At 40.3% G+C, this 16,964-nt stretch overlaps 1 protein-coding gene across 1 annotated transcript in view; it reads right to left on the bottom strand.

Annotated features, from left to right (window-relative positions):
• FAT3 (FAT atypical cadherin 3) overlaps positions 1–16,656 on the bottom strand; it is a 696,814-nt gene extending 680,158 nt beyond the window's left edge. Inside the window, exon 1 of the mRNA XM_060157887.1 lies at positions 16,630–16,656. The gene's annotated coding sequence lies outside the window, so the exon portion shown is untranslated. The remainder of the gene's footprint in view (positions 1–16,629) is intronic.
• Positions 16,657–16,964: the final 308 nt, after the last annotated feature.

Genomic DNA, 16,964 nt, shown 5'->3' with positions numbered 1-16,964 from the left:
AGAAAGAGGGAACATGTGTGGTGAGTTGCTTCAATGGTCACACAAGAGATATGTCATGCCAGGCAATGGCAGAAGCAGACCAAAAGAACAAGAACTGGGGAGCCCCACAAAAAGCAAAACACGACAGTTTCAAGGCTCCTCCAGGTAGAAGAAGAGGCAGGTCCCCTGCTGTGCCAAGCGCTTCCTCCTCTCCTGCCATGACTTAAGTAACTTCAAGATCTACCTTGCTAACCTATCCAACCTACCCCCCTCAATTCCTGAACACACCCCCTCAACTCGACTTCAGAGTCTAATTCCACAGCCACAGCCCAGGCCCTTGGAATTGCCACGTCTCTGAAATCACTAAGAAATCCCAACATCTCTAATAATTTCCAATCCTCCTCAACCCCCTTACATCTTCCTCTAAACCTGCTCTTCTTCATCTTTACCAAGACTTCAACCTATGACACGGGTACCACTCTTGGTTTCCTTTGCTTCTCCACTTTGTTCTCCTTCATACTCCCATTCACAGGCATCTCCAATTCTATCGCCTCATGTCTTTCTGACCAACGCCTCTTGACAACCTGCAATTCTGAATAACCCTCCATCTGTTACATGTTCTACAGTTTCCAGGCAGCTACAGACTACAGGGAAATTCCATATACCAGGGTGACATATGGACGCTCATAAATGAGCTTAAACTCCAGCAGAGTCCTCAGTGCTACCTGGTATGCATAGTACTTACCTTTGGTATACTCTCTGCCTCACTGCCTACTCCAAACCATCACCGCTTTCCTTAAAATCCCTACTTGTCCCACAATCTCTTCACTCTAGCCTAGCTTCCAACCTTTCCAAGAAACAAAGGCTATGGGTCGGGAAGCCTCTTACCTTCCTTCCTCAAAATGGAATGATACTCACCCGCTCTTGTCTTACAAAAGTATTATCCTTCTCCGGACCAAGGGCAATTTCTGCAGGCTCTCTTAATCTCCCTTCCCGCTCTGTTTCTTTTGAGAACTTTCCCCCATTAATGATCTCTTCTCTCTTGTATTTTCTTCTGCTGCCTATTCACGACCTGCTGCACAACCTGTGGGGAACCATCTTCTTAGGAGACCATGTGTTTGCAGCCCAGGCTCCTGCTTCTACTGGCCCTTTCCTCTCTGCCTATAAACGTACTTGTTTTCCTCTTATCCTCATAAGAACCTTCTCGGACCCAATTTTCTCCTTAAGCGTTAGCCTCGAACTCCTCCTTTCTTTCACTGCCAAATTTCCTGAAAGAGGATTCAAAATTTGCTGCCTCCACCTCTTCCTTCACTTCAGCCCACTGCCATCTGGCAGGCATCCCTCCCCACCACTGTATTCAAACGACTCAGTCAACAGTGGTCATTACATCCTAACTGCCAAATCCAATGGCCTCTTTCAGCATTCATCCCCTCCCACATCCTTAATTGCTCTGAGACAATAGATGAGGAGGATTGCTTGGCTTTGGGGATACTCCCCTGGGTCTTCTACCGTGGTTCAGATCACTCTTCCTCTGTTTCCTTTCCTTCTGCCCAATTTTTAAACCTGGATGTCTTCAACAGTCACCTTTTTTTTTCACCCTAGAGCAGGGCCTGCAAACTGAAGTTGACCCAGGAGCCCAATCAGGCCAGTATCCTCGTTTTGTAAATAAAGTTTGATTGAAACATAGCCACACCCCATTTATTTACATACTACCTGTGGCTGCTTTCAAGCTGCAAAGGCAGAGTTGAGTAATCATAATACAGACAGTACAGCCTACAAAGCCTAAAATATTTACTATCTGGTCTTTTACAAAAAAGGTTTGCAGATCCATCTCTAGAGAGTCTACACTGTAGCTCCCAAAGCTTGGTCCCGGAAGAGCAACACTGATATAAACTGGAAACCTGTAGGCTAAGCAGTCCTTTAACCCCACCTCAAGTTTACAAAATCATAAATTATGGAGTGAGGCACAGGAATCAATGTGTTACAAACCCTCCCAGTGATTCTGACGTTCACTGCAGTTTAAGAACCTTAGGTCAACACAATGACCCTGGACAATCTCCAGGGCTTCAAGTACCACCCGTGCACGTGATAGAGACTCTTGAATCAAGCTCTGCTATGCTCTAAGTTAGTATTTTCAACTAACTCCTGGATATTTCCCCTTGGAGGCTCATTCAGTCATTCAACAACCCTTTCTCAATACCCTGTATAGGATGAGCTGTGATCTGTGCAGGAGTTGGGTGGACAGCCAAAACTACATCTCATGCAATATTGGAGATATGCTAAAGAATTGTTGGTTGTTCAAATTCAAATTTAACTTGAGATCTGTATTTTTATTTACACTACCTAGCAATCCTATGCGGGAGCTATAAAGTGAACATAAAAGAGCTTTTACTCAGGAGTAGTGAGTGCGGAGTTCAATCAGGGAGCCGATGATATAAACACAGTACAAAACAATACACTTACCTCAAAATCTCACATTTCAAAACTCTCCTCCCCTCTTCCTACGTCAGTTAATAGCTGCAAGGTCTTTTGGGGCTATGCTACTTCAAAGACCTCTTCTAAATACCCCAAAAAGAGATTCTGACCCTAGAGTTGAGGGAAAAGTTGTAAGGCAGAGAGGAACATTCTAATCAAGTGTGTGTATTAGAAGAGGGTTGCCATATGAATGACAATGGAATGATAAGAAAGGCATTAAATGTATTTGGGTGCTCATTTCTTTAAGCCCTGACCTTAACCCATTGTTATATATAATGCACAGTAACAGAGTTGATATTTACTATTCTAAGGCATTTTAATAAAGATTGGATCCATAGTTTAAAAAATCATGCCCAGTGAAAAGTTCATGATTTGGAATCTGGATCTAAAATTCAAGTCCTTGGCTCATGGTTCAGACCACAAACCAAAGCCTTGTGGCTCAACTGGTAGCATTTTACCCTATTAGCAGGCCAAGGACCCAGGAAGACCTCTTTAATGTTGGGTTTGCAAACACTGATGACAACAGTGATGTAGAGCAGTCTTTCAACCAGCATCTTTTGCAATAAGAAAGTCGATTTCTAAAACAATGTATTGGGTAGGATGCAAAATGTTAGACCTACTAATTTTCAATTTTCTGACAGTTTTCTACTGAGAAAAAAAAGACAATTTCCTAAAACAGAGAACAAGGTAATTTTTTTTAAAAAAAATCAGGGCTTCCAGCAAAGAACATTTCCATCTAACTCTGAGCAAACTCATTTTTAAAACTTTCCTCAAAAGCCCCAGAAGAAAACTTACCACTGTGATAATTCACCCACGCCTGAAAGCATTCCACTGAATCATCTGTGTTATTGGAAACAGTGACAGCAGAGACAAACAGTATGCAGACTTTATCTCATTTTAGCTTCTACGTTCTCTAACTTTGTCTCCTCTTTTCATTTTAATCAATATTGGTTGATTTCAATTCAACAGGTCACACACCCAACATCTGGTTTAGGTGGAAAACCGAAGACCATAGAGAAGGGGCAGCTGCCTGCCAGGGCCCAAGATAATCTGCAAACCAGATATAATTATTCCCGGATTTTAATATTTCTAACATCATTTTGGTAAATTCCAATTTACAACTCATAAATTATATTTGTCTCTTTACAAAAGAATAACTTAGAGGGCTTCTTTACATGAAAAGATTTCACAACAATTAAAAAAAAAACCTCTGAAAATGACATATTCTGTTTCCTAGAACGCACCTACTAAATAAGATTTCCTTCTAATTGTTGACTGAATAAAGAAGAATTGCCAGGATAGATTAGGAGCATCAAGTTGAGAAATTTGACTCTTCAAGTGTTAGTTATTGGGTAACTGGCCACCCTCGGTTCCTGTATCAGGGTGCTCCAGCATTGAACAGGGAGTCCTGCTTTCAGAGGTGTCCATAAGAGATCAGAAATCAATTCCCAGGTGAGTTCAGAGAAAACACTTCTCTGCCCAAACTAGCAGAGCACAGCCACTGCAGCAATACCACGTCTTATTCCTTGATGGTTACTGTAGGCCTTATCTCACCCCCATACCTTAAATTCCTCGAAGTCAAGAACAGTGTCAAATTGACCCCCTGGCCCTCCCAGCACCCAGCAAGATGCAAAGTATAACAGGGTCGCCATGAATGTTTATGATCCAATAAAGACGAGGACAGGAGGTAGGAAACCACAGAGAAGGGTGATTCTAAGTTTTCACTCTAATGTTGCACTTAACTGGCCCTTGAAATATTGTTCCAATTTTAACTAGTAGTTTTCTACTGCCCTTGATCAAAATCATGATGGTGTAATGCTGCTCTCAGCAGAATTCAAGATAACCTGTCATTATCAGATGTCTGAGCAGTCCTTCACACCAGTAGGCAGTCAGATATGACACTCTGAAAGGTACTGGTTTATAAGAGGCCAAAGAAGCTTTTAAAAAATTTTTTTGGATTTGATTAAATACTTTAATCCAGAGATGCCTATTTAATCCATGAAAAGGGTCAAATCCTCATTCTGTAATTCTCCATGTGAAACACAGAGTTGTTCAAATCACCCCTCTCATCAATGTCAACATTTTAATTCTTAATGTGTAGGGGACCGTGGTGTAAGATGAATGTTCTTCTCCAGAGTGCCTAAGCCTTCTTACACCAAGTACAAGGCATGCTTTCTTTGTGTTAGCAGTTATTTTACCCAAGTTCTCAGAACTAACTCAGTGTTTACACAGCTCTGTATCTGCTCGTGTGTAAAGAAAATCCACTACACTGAAATAGTCACTAAGAGAAGAATTACATAACGAATCAACCATTTAAAATATGGCCAGTTGCTCAAACTGCAAAATGCTCATTCAAAACTGGAATTATAAGACAAGTGGATCCTACTTTTACAATCATACTGTAAACGAATCATACTAGCAAATCAAAAACACCCTTTAACCAAGCAAATGGAACACCAGCAATAATCTGTACTCATTAAAGGTAGTTGGTTCTTACTGAATTAAAACCAGATTCCACCACTTACAGTAACTACTTACTATTAACACACCTGCTAAATCAGATGAAATCAAATTTGAACTGTGGACAATTAATTTTAAAGTAAGTATTACGTGAACATTTACCAGCCCAGACACACATTTTTCTACGGAATATTTGTAAGAACTTGTCACAGATGCAAGTGAATAAAACATCTATCTAAATGTATAGTATTTAGCAATGATAAAAATACTTGAGACAGCAAAGGAAACATCACAAATGAGCTTTCCCAATACTGTCTTGGCATACAAACAAGTGTATCTTGCAAACAGGAGTACTGGGTTTCCTGAGGTACCCACAGTCTGAGAAGCTCAGAGCAGAGAAGCAAAGAGGTCCCTAAAATGCAAACATCCACTAAAGAAGGAGCTGTTGAACTCAGCAGACTCAAATAGCAGGTTCAAAGCCAACAAAGAGTTAAACACCTAGGCCACCTCAGTAATGAATGCTTAGTAAGTTGGGCCAACGAATATCAAGTAGATACCGGGGCTAGAGCAACTGCTAAAGGGATGACCTCCTTGAATCTCATTTGCATAGCAATGAGATGTCACAAAGGCATTAAGTCTGCAACCGCAATGCTGTTTCTAATCCATGCTTTATTTTGTTGTGACATTTAGCAAAGTGCTTTTTAAAGTAAAACAGAAAAGATCCCAGCAATGCAAGGCTGGGTGTGGGGGGAACATGTATGGATTATAAAACAGACTGGAAAACAGCTATGCAAAGAGCAACTGAGCAAAACCAGCTGAAAAGAACACTAAAGTAAGAACTTTCAAGGATATTTCCAGAGTGAGGCCAGGTAAGTAAGTTGCTGGCTTTTGTCAACTGATATATGTTACTTGGGCCAAGAATAATTCATGTCTACTCACAACAGACAAAACAATATGTCAATAAAATGAGCCAAACTCTCTCCAAGTGTATCTGTTACAGCCTTATGAGGCTGTTGCCTGTAATGATGCAAAAACCTTCAATTACATTTTAGGGGTTTTTTTGTTTTGTTTTGTCTTTGTTTTAAAGGATTGTGCTTGCAAGTATTATTATCATTAACTACTACTAAGGGAGATTGAGGGCTTTTTGCTCTACTATTGAGGAACGCAACTTCTTTTTAATACACTGGATTAAATTACACATACAGCCAAGGCTGCAAAAGAACAACGGAAAAAAAAAAGCATTGAAGTCAAGCTTTTGTGTGAAAGCAGTTACAAACTGAAAAGGCATTCAACAAAATCTTGAATATTCAAGCTCTACCCATACCAAAAAAAAAAAATACTTCCAAACTTCAAATGTCACAAGTTCATTTCTCTCTCAGAATCTTATGCATCAAATTCAAACCCAGTCACAGTGCAATTAAAGGAAAACAAAACAAAACAAATCTCCTGCATGATGCCTTAAACATGCAACTTACCCAGTTACAGTTGTTTCACTGCAGTAATTACCAAAGAACATAAAGAGTTGTACTCATTTCTGTCATAAACACAGGCAAAATGAGAGTGAAGTTTCAGCTGCCTGTTACTAAAATTCCTGAACCACATTTCCAAAGGCAAAAAAAATAACTCCCTCACTTTGTGATTTTGACAGAACCTCAAGTTATTCACCAGATCATATGAATCTACTTTGGGCAATGAAATTAATATTTCAGTAAGTCTTCGTCCAAGAAACAGGAAGCCTTTTAGTAATGACCTTGGACCGGATAATAAGAAAGGCAAGAAGGGGCGGTGGGGGGCGGGGGGTCCAAAGCCAGAGGGAAATTGTGATTCAAAGAGTTTTATGCAAATAAAGCCCCTAATCAAGCTAATGCATTTATCTCCATTTTTCTCTTCCATCTTTTTATTTACATTCAGCTGAGATATCAAAATCAGAAAACAGCAGATTTCCCACTTCTTGATCCAACCTGTCCTGTGCAAGCACAGTCATGGATAACTGTAGGACAGTCACTTGGAACCTAACAGCGCAACTCCCAGGAGTAAGATGAACTCAGACCAGCCCAACAATTCAGAAGTTAGTTCCAGCAAGGTTGCAACAACCCACATTTACGGGCATTGGTTAACTTTTCCACTTCCTTTTGTGTTGTTATGTTATCCCGGAAGGGAAAAGTAATTTCCAAGAGGGAACATCTGTACTCTTCCCATGACCCTCTGGAGGGGCTCCGTTTGCTTCCTGCTGACCTGGGTTGCATACTCAAGTTTTAGAAAATCAAACCAGATTTGCCATGCACTGGCAGGTGTTTTAAGGGATACTGCAGTCTGGAGAAGGATGCCTCTGCAGGATTACTAGAGGGTCGCTATAACTATGAGTGAGGCTGAGGACAGGCCAGGAACTGAGAACTTCACCAAGGAGAAAAACAACTGGTAGCCCAGCAGAGGGATAAAGAGCACAGGTTGTAAAGTTAGATAAAGCGGAATTTGAATCCTGACTCTGACACCTCCGAAAGTATGTCACCTCGGGCAAGTCACTTGTCAAGTGTGCCTCAAATTCTTCATCTGTAGAGAAAATAATAGTACCTGTCTCATAGCGTTGTTGGTGGATAAATGAGATAATATGTGTAAATCTCTCATCAATGTTAGTTGTTGTAAAAAAATGTAAAAGTGAATGACAAATTATAAATGGTAAAGTTCTAAGCAAATGCAAGTTTTTGATATTGTCAGGAATTACTTTCTAATAGTCATCTACCAATAAGTGACTGCTGACCAGCAGAAGTTTGGGAATATTCTGTTTTTCAAGGATTCTTAATCCACACTCTTTTCTCAAGTATCTCCTTTAAGTTTTATCATCCATACAGTAAAACGAGGATAAAACGCCATTTATGACTAACCAATTAATCATATGCACAGTAATTGTTATTGGCGTCGTTATTTTTCAGATAATACAGCGAAGTATGTTTCTGTGCGTACTTCTCAAACTTGGATTAACAGCAGTTACAGCAGGGTACTTAAAGCTCCTGATAAACAAGACGAAATCATGGGGAGTTTTGGCACCTTCCTCATCTCTAATAGCCCCATGCCGCTGCAAATAAGCATCCAATCTAAGTAAAAAACTACACTTGAAATGGGAACAAAATTTCAAGACAGGTTCCCCAGTCCCTCTTCCAACCAAATTGCCACCTCTGATTCTCTCTTCATGGAATTCCCAGAAAAGTCCCAGAGGATACACTTGGAGCAACTTTAGGTGGGTCCATTGTAATGAAAGACTTGGGGCAGAAAAATTAAGCACTTTGATAATCAAGTAACTTAAAATATTATTTCACATTCAACCAAACACATTATGGAACAGACTGTAAGATTCCCATAAGTGTTTGTAGAAAAATACTCAGCCTTCAAAGAAATCTGACTGATGCTATGGCCTATCTTTGGGCTTCACCACCAAGCTCTGACAGTATGAGACCAACCTCCTCTTCCGGTATGGGGATTTGTGTGGCTACATTTGAGAAGCCCTGGTTGTCGACAAGAGCTGTAGGTTCAAATCCCTATCCTGCCAACTAAGGTCTGTGACCTTGGTTCAATTCCTAACCATTATTTGTCACCTATGAAATGATAATGCTAACAACCACCTCCCAGAACACAGTTGATGCTGAAACAAAAGCACATATGCAAAGAGCCTGATGTAGTAAATGCTCAATAAATCTTAGCCATTTTCTTCTTCCATCCCCTATTCCCCTTTTCCTCTTTGTTATTCGGGATCTCAGATCTTAATGATGCTTGGAACTCCACCAAACATCATCCATAACTTCTCTCAAAAATGCTAAATCCTTCCAGCATCCAAACCTATACAACATCCCATTCATTCATCCATCCAGCAGATATTCATTGTGCATCTATTTTGTGGCAGACACTGCCTATGAGTGAAAGGGCTAGAAGGCAAGAAAGGGTGTGCAAATATATTACTCAGGTCATCATTTCAGAGATGAAGTGTTTTCCGTGACATCAAATGACTACGAAGTCTTCTCAGTTGGGGGAAGGAGGGAAGCAAGGACAAAACATGCTGAAATTCCAGGTAATTCCAGTGAAGCTTAATGTTCTCTCCAGCGTTCACTGGGATACTGGGGTCCCAATCCAGTTCTCATCAGGGATATTAATAATAACCAAAAGCTATCAGTAAGGCCAAGAAAAAGAAATGAAAAACCCCCAGACCCAAACAAAGAAGAAGGCTTCCTGCAGCAAAGAGCTACCAAGAAGAAACTGCTGGAACTTGGTCACCTGTGCTTCATCTACACAGCCTGCCCATTTACTGCTGATGGCAGCAGTAACAGCCACCACACCATTCAGACTCAGTGCTCACAGACTGCTCCAGCCTGCCCAGAAATCTGCATGGAAGCAAAGGACCAAAATGCCTTTTCATCTAAAGAACTGTGAATTAACTCTCTGCCTTTTTAATTACTCTCAATTACTTTCCCACTATTTATAAAGATTTTTTTTTTTTTTTGCACAACAAAATCCAACTCTAATCAATATATGCAGTATATCCCAGCTGATTAGGGTAATTCTTACTCCACCATGATGCTGGAGTTCTGCCAGCCTTACCTAGCACACAATTAAATGTCTGCTAGTGCCTGCTGCTACCCAGCAGGCCTCATGAGTTAATAGGGAAAAAACAGGATTCACATTTGCCTCTACCAGCCCCTAAGTGCCCTCGCTCCCTCTCATCTGCTTGTAGACACGTACAAAGCGTGCCTGGAGAAATAAAGGCCTTCCACAATTCACACAAACCTAAAAGGCACCGGAGCATCAGTAAAGGATCTCTGAAGTCTAACTCATCATCTTCTCATTACAGAGAATGAAATGAAATGAAATCCTTCCAGAAATAAGCTATCGTTCTTCCCACCCCCTAATTCCAATATGCGCTTGTAAGCACATTCTAAGTACAGAAAAGACACGGCTATCTAGACTCACCTAAATCCAATATTATGAATTATGTTCAGTGTACCTTCAAGCCAATTTTCAATAAACACAAATCACTTAATAAGAAATTAAGAGCATTACACATTTCTCATGCTCCCATGAATTCAGCATTAATGAGATTTTGTCTGTTAAGCTCACAGAACGACAAAGTGTCTAAAAGACAGACACGGCCTTTTCCAATTTCCATTCATTCGAGAAATAGTTATTGAACATTTTTTGTAATATGACATTCCCAAGACACACACCTGTTCACATGCCGATTTCACTGGCCTGCCCCTCAAATAATGCTTTAGTGCAGTGTAATTGAAAAAAAATAAACAAGATACTTGGAATTTTACAAGACTTGCTTTTAGTTTATTCTATTACTAACTGCCAGGTAACTCTGTGCATTCATTTATACACACAAGCTTTACTACCTGCCAGACACTGTAAATTCAGCCCTTAAAGCAGGATTCTCTTGCCCACAATGGTCAGAACTGGGTAAGCAATACCCCTGGGAACCTCTGTATCTTCGTACCCACTGGAATGGTACATTGATTGTAATTTAGTGTAACAAGAGTTACAGCAAAGGTGTTTACAAATAATTCAATTTTTAAATATAAATTTAAAAGGCTTCAAATTTTCTTATAATAACAACATTCTTACATATGCATTCCATGCTTTCCTGAGAAGAAAAGACTCAGTACTGAGAAGTGCTCCCCACTCCCAGTAAATCTGACCTTTGACTGTGAACATCCATCCAACGTGCATGTTTTTGTACCCTTAGGTTAATAATTCCTCTATCAGAACCTCCCGGAAAACAAGGTGATGCTACTAAAAGGTAACAAATATTTGGATGTACCCAACATGCCTTCTTGGTGTCTTCACCACACTGGCTGAGAACTTATTGGAAAGATCCACAGCTTTGACAGACCAGCCAATCAAGAACCTGGGTGTACATTCCTGGAGGGTCTTTTGTTCAACTAGAAAATGAGGACCTCGAATATACTACAGTCGTCCTTCAGTATCCATGGAGGATTGGCTCCAGGGTCCCCCTTGGGAACCAAAATCCACAGATGCTAAAATCCCTTACATAAAATGGCATCGTATTTGCATATAACCTACACACCATCCTCCCAAATACTTTAAATCATCTCTAGATTACTTATAATACCTAATACAATGTAAATGCTATGTAAATAATTATAAATTCAATGTAAATGCCACATAAATAGTTACTAGCGTGGCAAAATCAAATTTTGCTTTTTGAAACCACTTGGAAAAATTTTTTTAATATTTTCGATCTGTGGTTGGTTGAATCCACAGACACAAAACCTGTGGATATAGAGGGCCAACTGTATATCCCACCAGTACCAGTATCATAATAAGTCCTAATATCTCAGGGATATTTTTCAATGTTTGGTCTTAGATGTTCCATTGTGAAAGTCAATAATATACTATTCAAGTTAAACATCAACAAATATGGTCATCCAGTTTTAAATATTAAACACTGGTAAGATCCAGCAGTAATAAGAATGGGGGATCAAAGATTTATGTTATTTCACTGAGCCCAGGGAATGATGGTCTATAGGAAGGAAGAGACACCAACAAAGGTAAGTTCATTACAAGATGGAATTAGGTTTCATGATAGTAACACAAACAGTAGTGGGCAACCGTGTGTAGAAATATCAGCAAACAAAGGATGTTGCAGCTATCAGCCACTACAGCTGCCCCCAAAGGTGAGCCTTGAGGGAACTCAGGATGGAAAGAGAATGCCTGCCATCAGGCCATCAGACACTGCAGCCACTCCCCCATGGTGCACCCTGAGAAAACTCAGGATGAGAAGCACAGGACACTGGCCCCAGATAGCTGAGATGCATATCAAAGGAATGATTTCAGTGAGCCCAGACTCTTGCATCTTCACCTTCGTAAAAAAGCGTTAATTTCCTTCACTTGAGATGTCTGGTTTTCTTTTATTAACAGTAATCTTGTGACGTTCCTACTACCTGGTCTTTGTTGCAAAAACTCCTATATATCCTGGTACTTCCTTTGCCTCTTCAGAGCAGTCCCTCAGAACTATCTAAGATGCTGTGTCCTGGGCTTAAGTCCTCAGTTTTGTCCACCAAATAAAACAACTCTCAACTTTTAGGTTGTGCACTTCTTTCAGTCGACATCACAAAGGAGCGGATATCATCAGAGGTGTACTTCTGGGTTGCACTGGGCTGGCCCTACTGCCCAGAAATTCTCAAGCTTTATAACATTTCCTCAGTCTCCACAAATGACACGGACATTCCCATCCTCTCTAACTCCAGGCGTGTCTTCCCCGTTTAGCTTCCCCTCTGATGCTTCTCTTGAAAGCAGTGCAGAGGGAGAAGGACAAACTAACTTTCAGTTCATCACATATTTAAAAGAAAATATATTTTCCATAGGTATACACTCTTGCTTCTTTTTAAGAAAGCTGATATACAAACATTGAAAGTTGAAAAACAGGTGAATTAAGGAGAAACAAAATATTCTTTACTTTATAAAAGAATGTGCCACAGGATCTGCTTAAATAGCGAGTTTTCCCTAATTGAATGCAGTTAAAATGTGATTTGCTTGGAAAAGTGGAACTTACACTCACATTTAAAAACATATCTATTGTATAAGAGCAATCTAGGCTTATTCACTTTGATTATTATAATAACCACTGATGAGCTGTATTGTATGAAAGTGGCAAATGCTATAAAAATACCTGTACTTCCCTCTCTCTCTTTGGAGAGGAAGTATAATATGTTATTAATCCTACCTACTTAACAGAAATAGGGAGAGTATAAATTGAACAGACTATATGTACTGCTGAATACAACTTGGGAATAAAGTCATTAACGCAAGTAATTACACATACAAAATCTGCACTTCCAAACTAAAAGAAGATTATCTAATGATTGGATAATTCAAGGAGATCTAGGAAATTGATTTGGCAAGGTAGTATGTTTTTGTCTTACATTTCCCAGTCAATTGCCTAGACTGCATAATTTCCGCACTGTAGTCACTGTCTTCTGAATGTAAATGGAAGGCATACTGTCCCCTTGCTAATGCAGGCATTTCCAAGGAGATGATGTCACTTCATCTCAATAAAAGCTGCTGGTGCCACCTTTCTGACTTTGGTCCCACAGGCATTTTGTCCTTTTCTGGGCCTATCTAGGTAAACAAGAGCCAATGGACAAAGCTAACTTTTGAAGGGTCAGGCACCACATTTGTTTAATATGCCGCGTGCAAAATCAGTACAAGGTAATAAGAGCACTCAATACATTTTTGCCAACAATGACACACAGGTTTGAAGAACCCAGCACAGGCCCTCAGAAAGGCTAACAATGTAATGTGTACTTAGTTCTCCCAGACTGTGAATGATCTGCTATGTCTACGGGAAAGATGAAATGCCAGATTACATTAAACTGCTGCTAGTTAGAGAACATACCTATGAAGACAAGGAATTAAGAGATCGTATAAAACTAGCTGTTCACATTAATACCAGTACGGGAGGCAGCTAAAAACTGTAATCAGGTAGTGGCAAATCCTCAAGGATTAGGTGAACTGTGTTTCTCCCTCTTCCTCACTTGTTGTCAACATTCCCAAGTTATTTCTTTATTAATTACAGTATTTTCAAGGCTTTATAACCATCAAATGCAGTTCAAAAAGAAATACATCCCACAACAAAGATATTTTAAAAAGAAAAGAATTTTCCAATCTCCTGTTTAACTGGGAACTTTTCCATAGCCACAATGTGGAGTAAAAAGGATTGATACCATTAACTGATCAACAATAAAACTGAAAAGGACGCAGAGAAGTGTGGATTTCAATATCAGATAAATACAATATAGAGGGTGAAACATGCCATGAGAAAGAGACCTTCTGTCAATAAATGCAAGTCCTGGTTCACTAATTAAACCATGGAATACAGCATCTGAATATGCAGACACCAGACTTCAGCATTTCTTAATTATATTCAATTCCAGGCATATTTTTCCATTTAATTGACATTCTGAAATGCCTTTACAGTCCTATCAGATAGGTACCAAATTCTCAAGGGAGATTACTACATACTTTTGAATTCTGGTTCATCTGACTGAAATGGTTATTATGAAACCTTTTTGGAAATGTGGGAAAGATGCACATTTTCTCCCTAAATCCAGCAATGCTAAAGTTGTCTGCATTTGGCCTATTTTCGTGTGTGCATTTCTTTACTGTGAGGCTTTCTACAGCCAGGCCAATCTGATGAAACCGTAGCTACGCACTCCAGCCTGGCACAGGTCCACGCCACATGTATCACACAGTGCGTTTCTCAACCTATCGCGGCACCAACAGCCATCATTTAGCCACCACTTAGAGCCAAACAGAATTTCAAACCAGTCTTAAAAACAGACTTCAGATGCCCAAAATATTAATCACATACTCAGATGTTTAAAAATCAGCGAAACGTCATTTGTAACAGATGCTCTAGGTTGCAAAAAAGACCAAGCTACCCCTTCTCCCAAGATATAGCCTCCTTCTGCTTTTGAAGAGAACACACACACTCACTGTTTATCTGTTAGAAAAAAAACATGATATTTATACTGTCATTAAGCACATTTGTCACTAGATTTAATCTGTATTATCTGGCATGCTTTCAGATGTTTATGAGTGTTAAGTAATGTTCAATGATACGGATATTTAGTAGCACTAATAATTTGGAGTTTATTTCAAAATGTGAAATGTAATAGTCGCTCCACTGTGCTCACTATTTAACCTTCTCTGGTACGGTAAAGGCTATACTTTTTATCAGATTGTTGGGAATTTCATTTACTTGAAGTCCTAAAGTTACAATTAAACTTCCGGTTAACCTTTCCTATCTGTGCGTCACTCAACAGCTAGGCTTGTCTCTGACATCTCAAAAAAGAAAAGACAAGAAATAAAGAATAACTGAAACCGTATTTGCAACTGCTTTGCAAAGTGCAAGTTTCAGCAACTCACGCTGAACATCCAAGGTAAAAGTTCCGGCCTTTTCACCCATACACTCATTCTGAAAGCTAGCATTACTAGGCTTACCATTTACTTGACATTTTTTTTGAATGTTAAAAAGCCAGCAACAGACCTGAATGCTGAATTCCTAAGTGACAGAACACCTCAAAGTTCTCTGTGCTAAAGCTAATTCTGAGATTACTAACTAAGCGTCAGAGGAAAATGGAACTAAGAAGACGCCAATTACATCAGTATATGGGAATGAAGTTTCTTCCTAACATGTGCCAGAAGCATGCCTGCCAAACTTCATAGATCCCTTCACCTCCAGCATTAAACAGTGCCGTGATTTTTTTCCTTAAGTGTACACATCTCGAGGCACAACTAGACTGTAAGCTTCTTGAAGACCTGATTCATTTTTTTGTGCAATGCATTTCTTGTAATCCCTACAAATAGAAAGAAAAGGGAGCATATATTGATGGATTACATTGAATTCACTCCCCAAATTCAGAATTACATTAAAAAAGAAAAAAAGACTCCAGATAGAGCGAGAATCCAATGTGAAAAAAGGAAGGAATTTCTGTTCCTGAAGCTGTCTGAAACTTTCCAAATATCATTTACCAGCTCCTAGGCAGCACCGTGATTACCAGCTGGAGAAGGCACCATGGCGAACTAGAGTCAAACAGGCTAAATCCACATTAGGCCACAGGAAGAACGTTAAGCACCGGCAAAACTGAGAACCAAGAAAAACACAGGAGGATGGAAGCCGGGACCTTCCTAGCCACCTCGGTCAGGGCCAGTCCAGCTTAACTTCAACACAGTAAAGAGTCCCAGGGGTTCCATTCCCAGCAGGAGAATGCAGAGCACGCGTTTTTGATTTCCATTCAAATTCCCTGGGGTCTGGGAGCTTCGGACAGGAGTGAACTCTAACTCCCAGATGGAGGTACAGCCTTTGTAGTAGTGGTCCTTGGCCTTGGCTAACCAATGAAATCCCCTGGGAGGCTTTAAAAAATACTGATGCCTGGGTGCTACCTCCAGAGAGTCTGATTTCAACGGTCTGGATGCAACTTGTGAGTCAGCTGTTTTAAAAGCCTTTGGGTGATTCCAAAAGTGCAGTCAAGGTTGAGGACTCCTACTTTAGTTTCACTTTGGGGAGCTTTGGGTGGTGTGAGAAGCCTCCCAGAGTTCCCTGTTGAATAATAATAGGTAGTGCCATAAAGGGCCCATTAAATTTTATGCAAAACAGCAAAAATGAATGATTCTTTAAAGAATCAGTAGTTGCCTCCCTAAAAGGCAACTTATTTGCGCGCCCATACTTTCTTTTTTTTTTTTTTTTTTTTTTGGCGGTACGCGGGCCTCTCACTGTTGTAGCCTCTCCCGTTGCGGAGCACAGGCTCCGGACGCGCAGGCTCAGCGGCCATGGCTCACAGGCCCAGCTGCTCTGCGGCCTGCGGGATCCTCCCGAACCGGGGCACGAACCCGCGTCCCCTAGCATCGGCAGGCGGACTCTCAACCACTGCGCCACCAGGGAAGCCTACGCGCCCATACTTTTTAAATACTACCAACAGGAAAAAAAAAAACCTTTAAAAACCCAGAATTAGTGATGGAACCACTAGGAAGCCAGAGTGTGTGAATACATAGTGGAGGAAACGGGGGCAGGCAGGTGCACCTGCATGCAGGCTCCCAGACACACTTAAAACGCCTAAAAGTTCCTCTTTGAAGCTGGGGGTGGGGAGATGGGGAACCACACAAGCATAATGGAGAAAAGGGCCTGAATAAATTCTGGTGTCTTACCAAAATACTGAATAACATTCCAACAGCCTATTTGGCCTGTTCCGTGAGTGTGTTCTTCCAAAAAGGAGCACTGTCCTAAAGAAATGAAAGAATTGATTAATTTTGTACTGTCTTGCTTACATTACAGTTTCACTAAGAATTATGAAATTGGATTATATTCACTTTTATACTCCCCCTAAAAGTTTGCTCAAGCTCATATTAATCTATCCCTCCAGGACCCTGCTCAGCGACACTCTTTTGTCGATTAACGCATATGTCATGTGTTGATTTCTAGTTTGCACACATGGGTATCCTCCCCTCTTCTCAACAACACAGTAAGCATACAGGAGCAAAGG

Source organism: Lagenorhynchus albirostris, chromosome 9 (genome assembly GCF_949774975.1).
Source record: "Lagenorhynchus albirostris chromosome 9, mLagAlb1.1, whole genome shotgun sequence".
Taxonomy (NCBI): domain Eukaryota; kingdom Metazoa; phylum Chordata; class Mammalia; order Artiodactyla; family Delphinidae; genus Lagenorhynchus; species Lagenorhynchus albirostris.
This window is presented reverse-complemented; position numbering and strand designations above follow the sequence as displayed.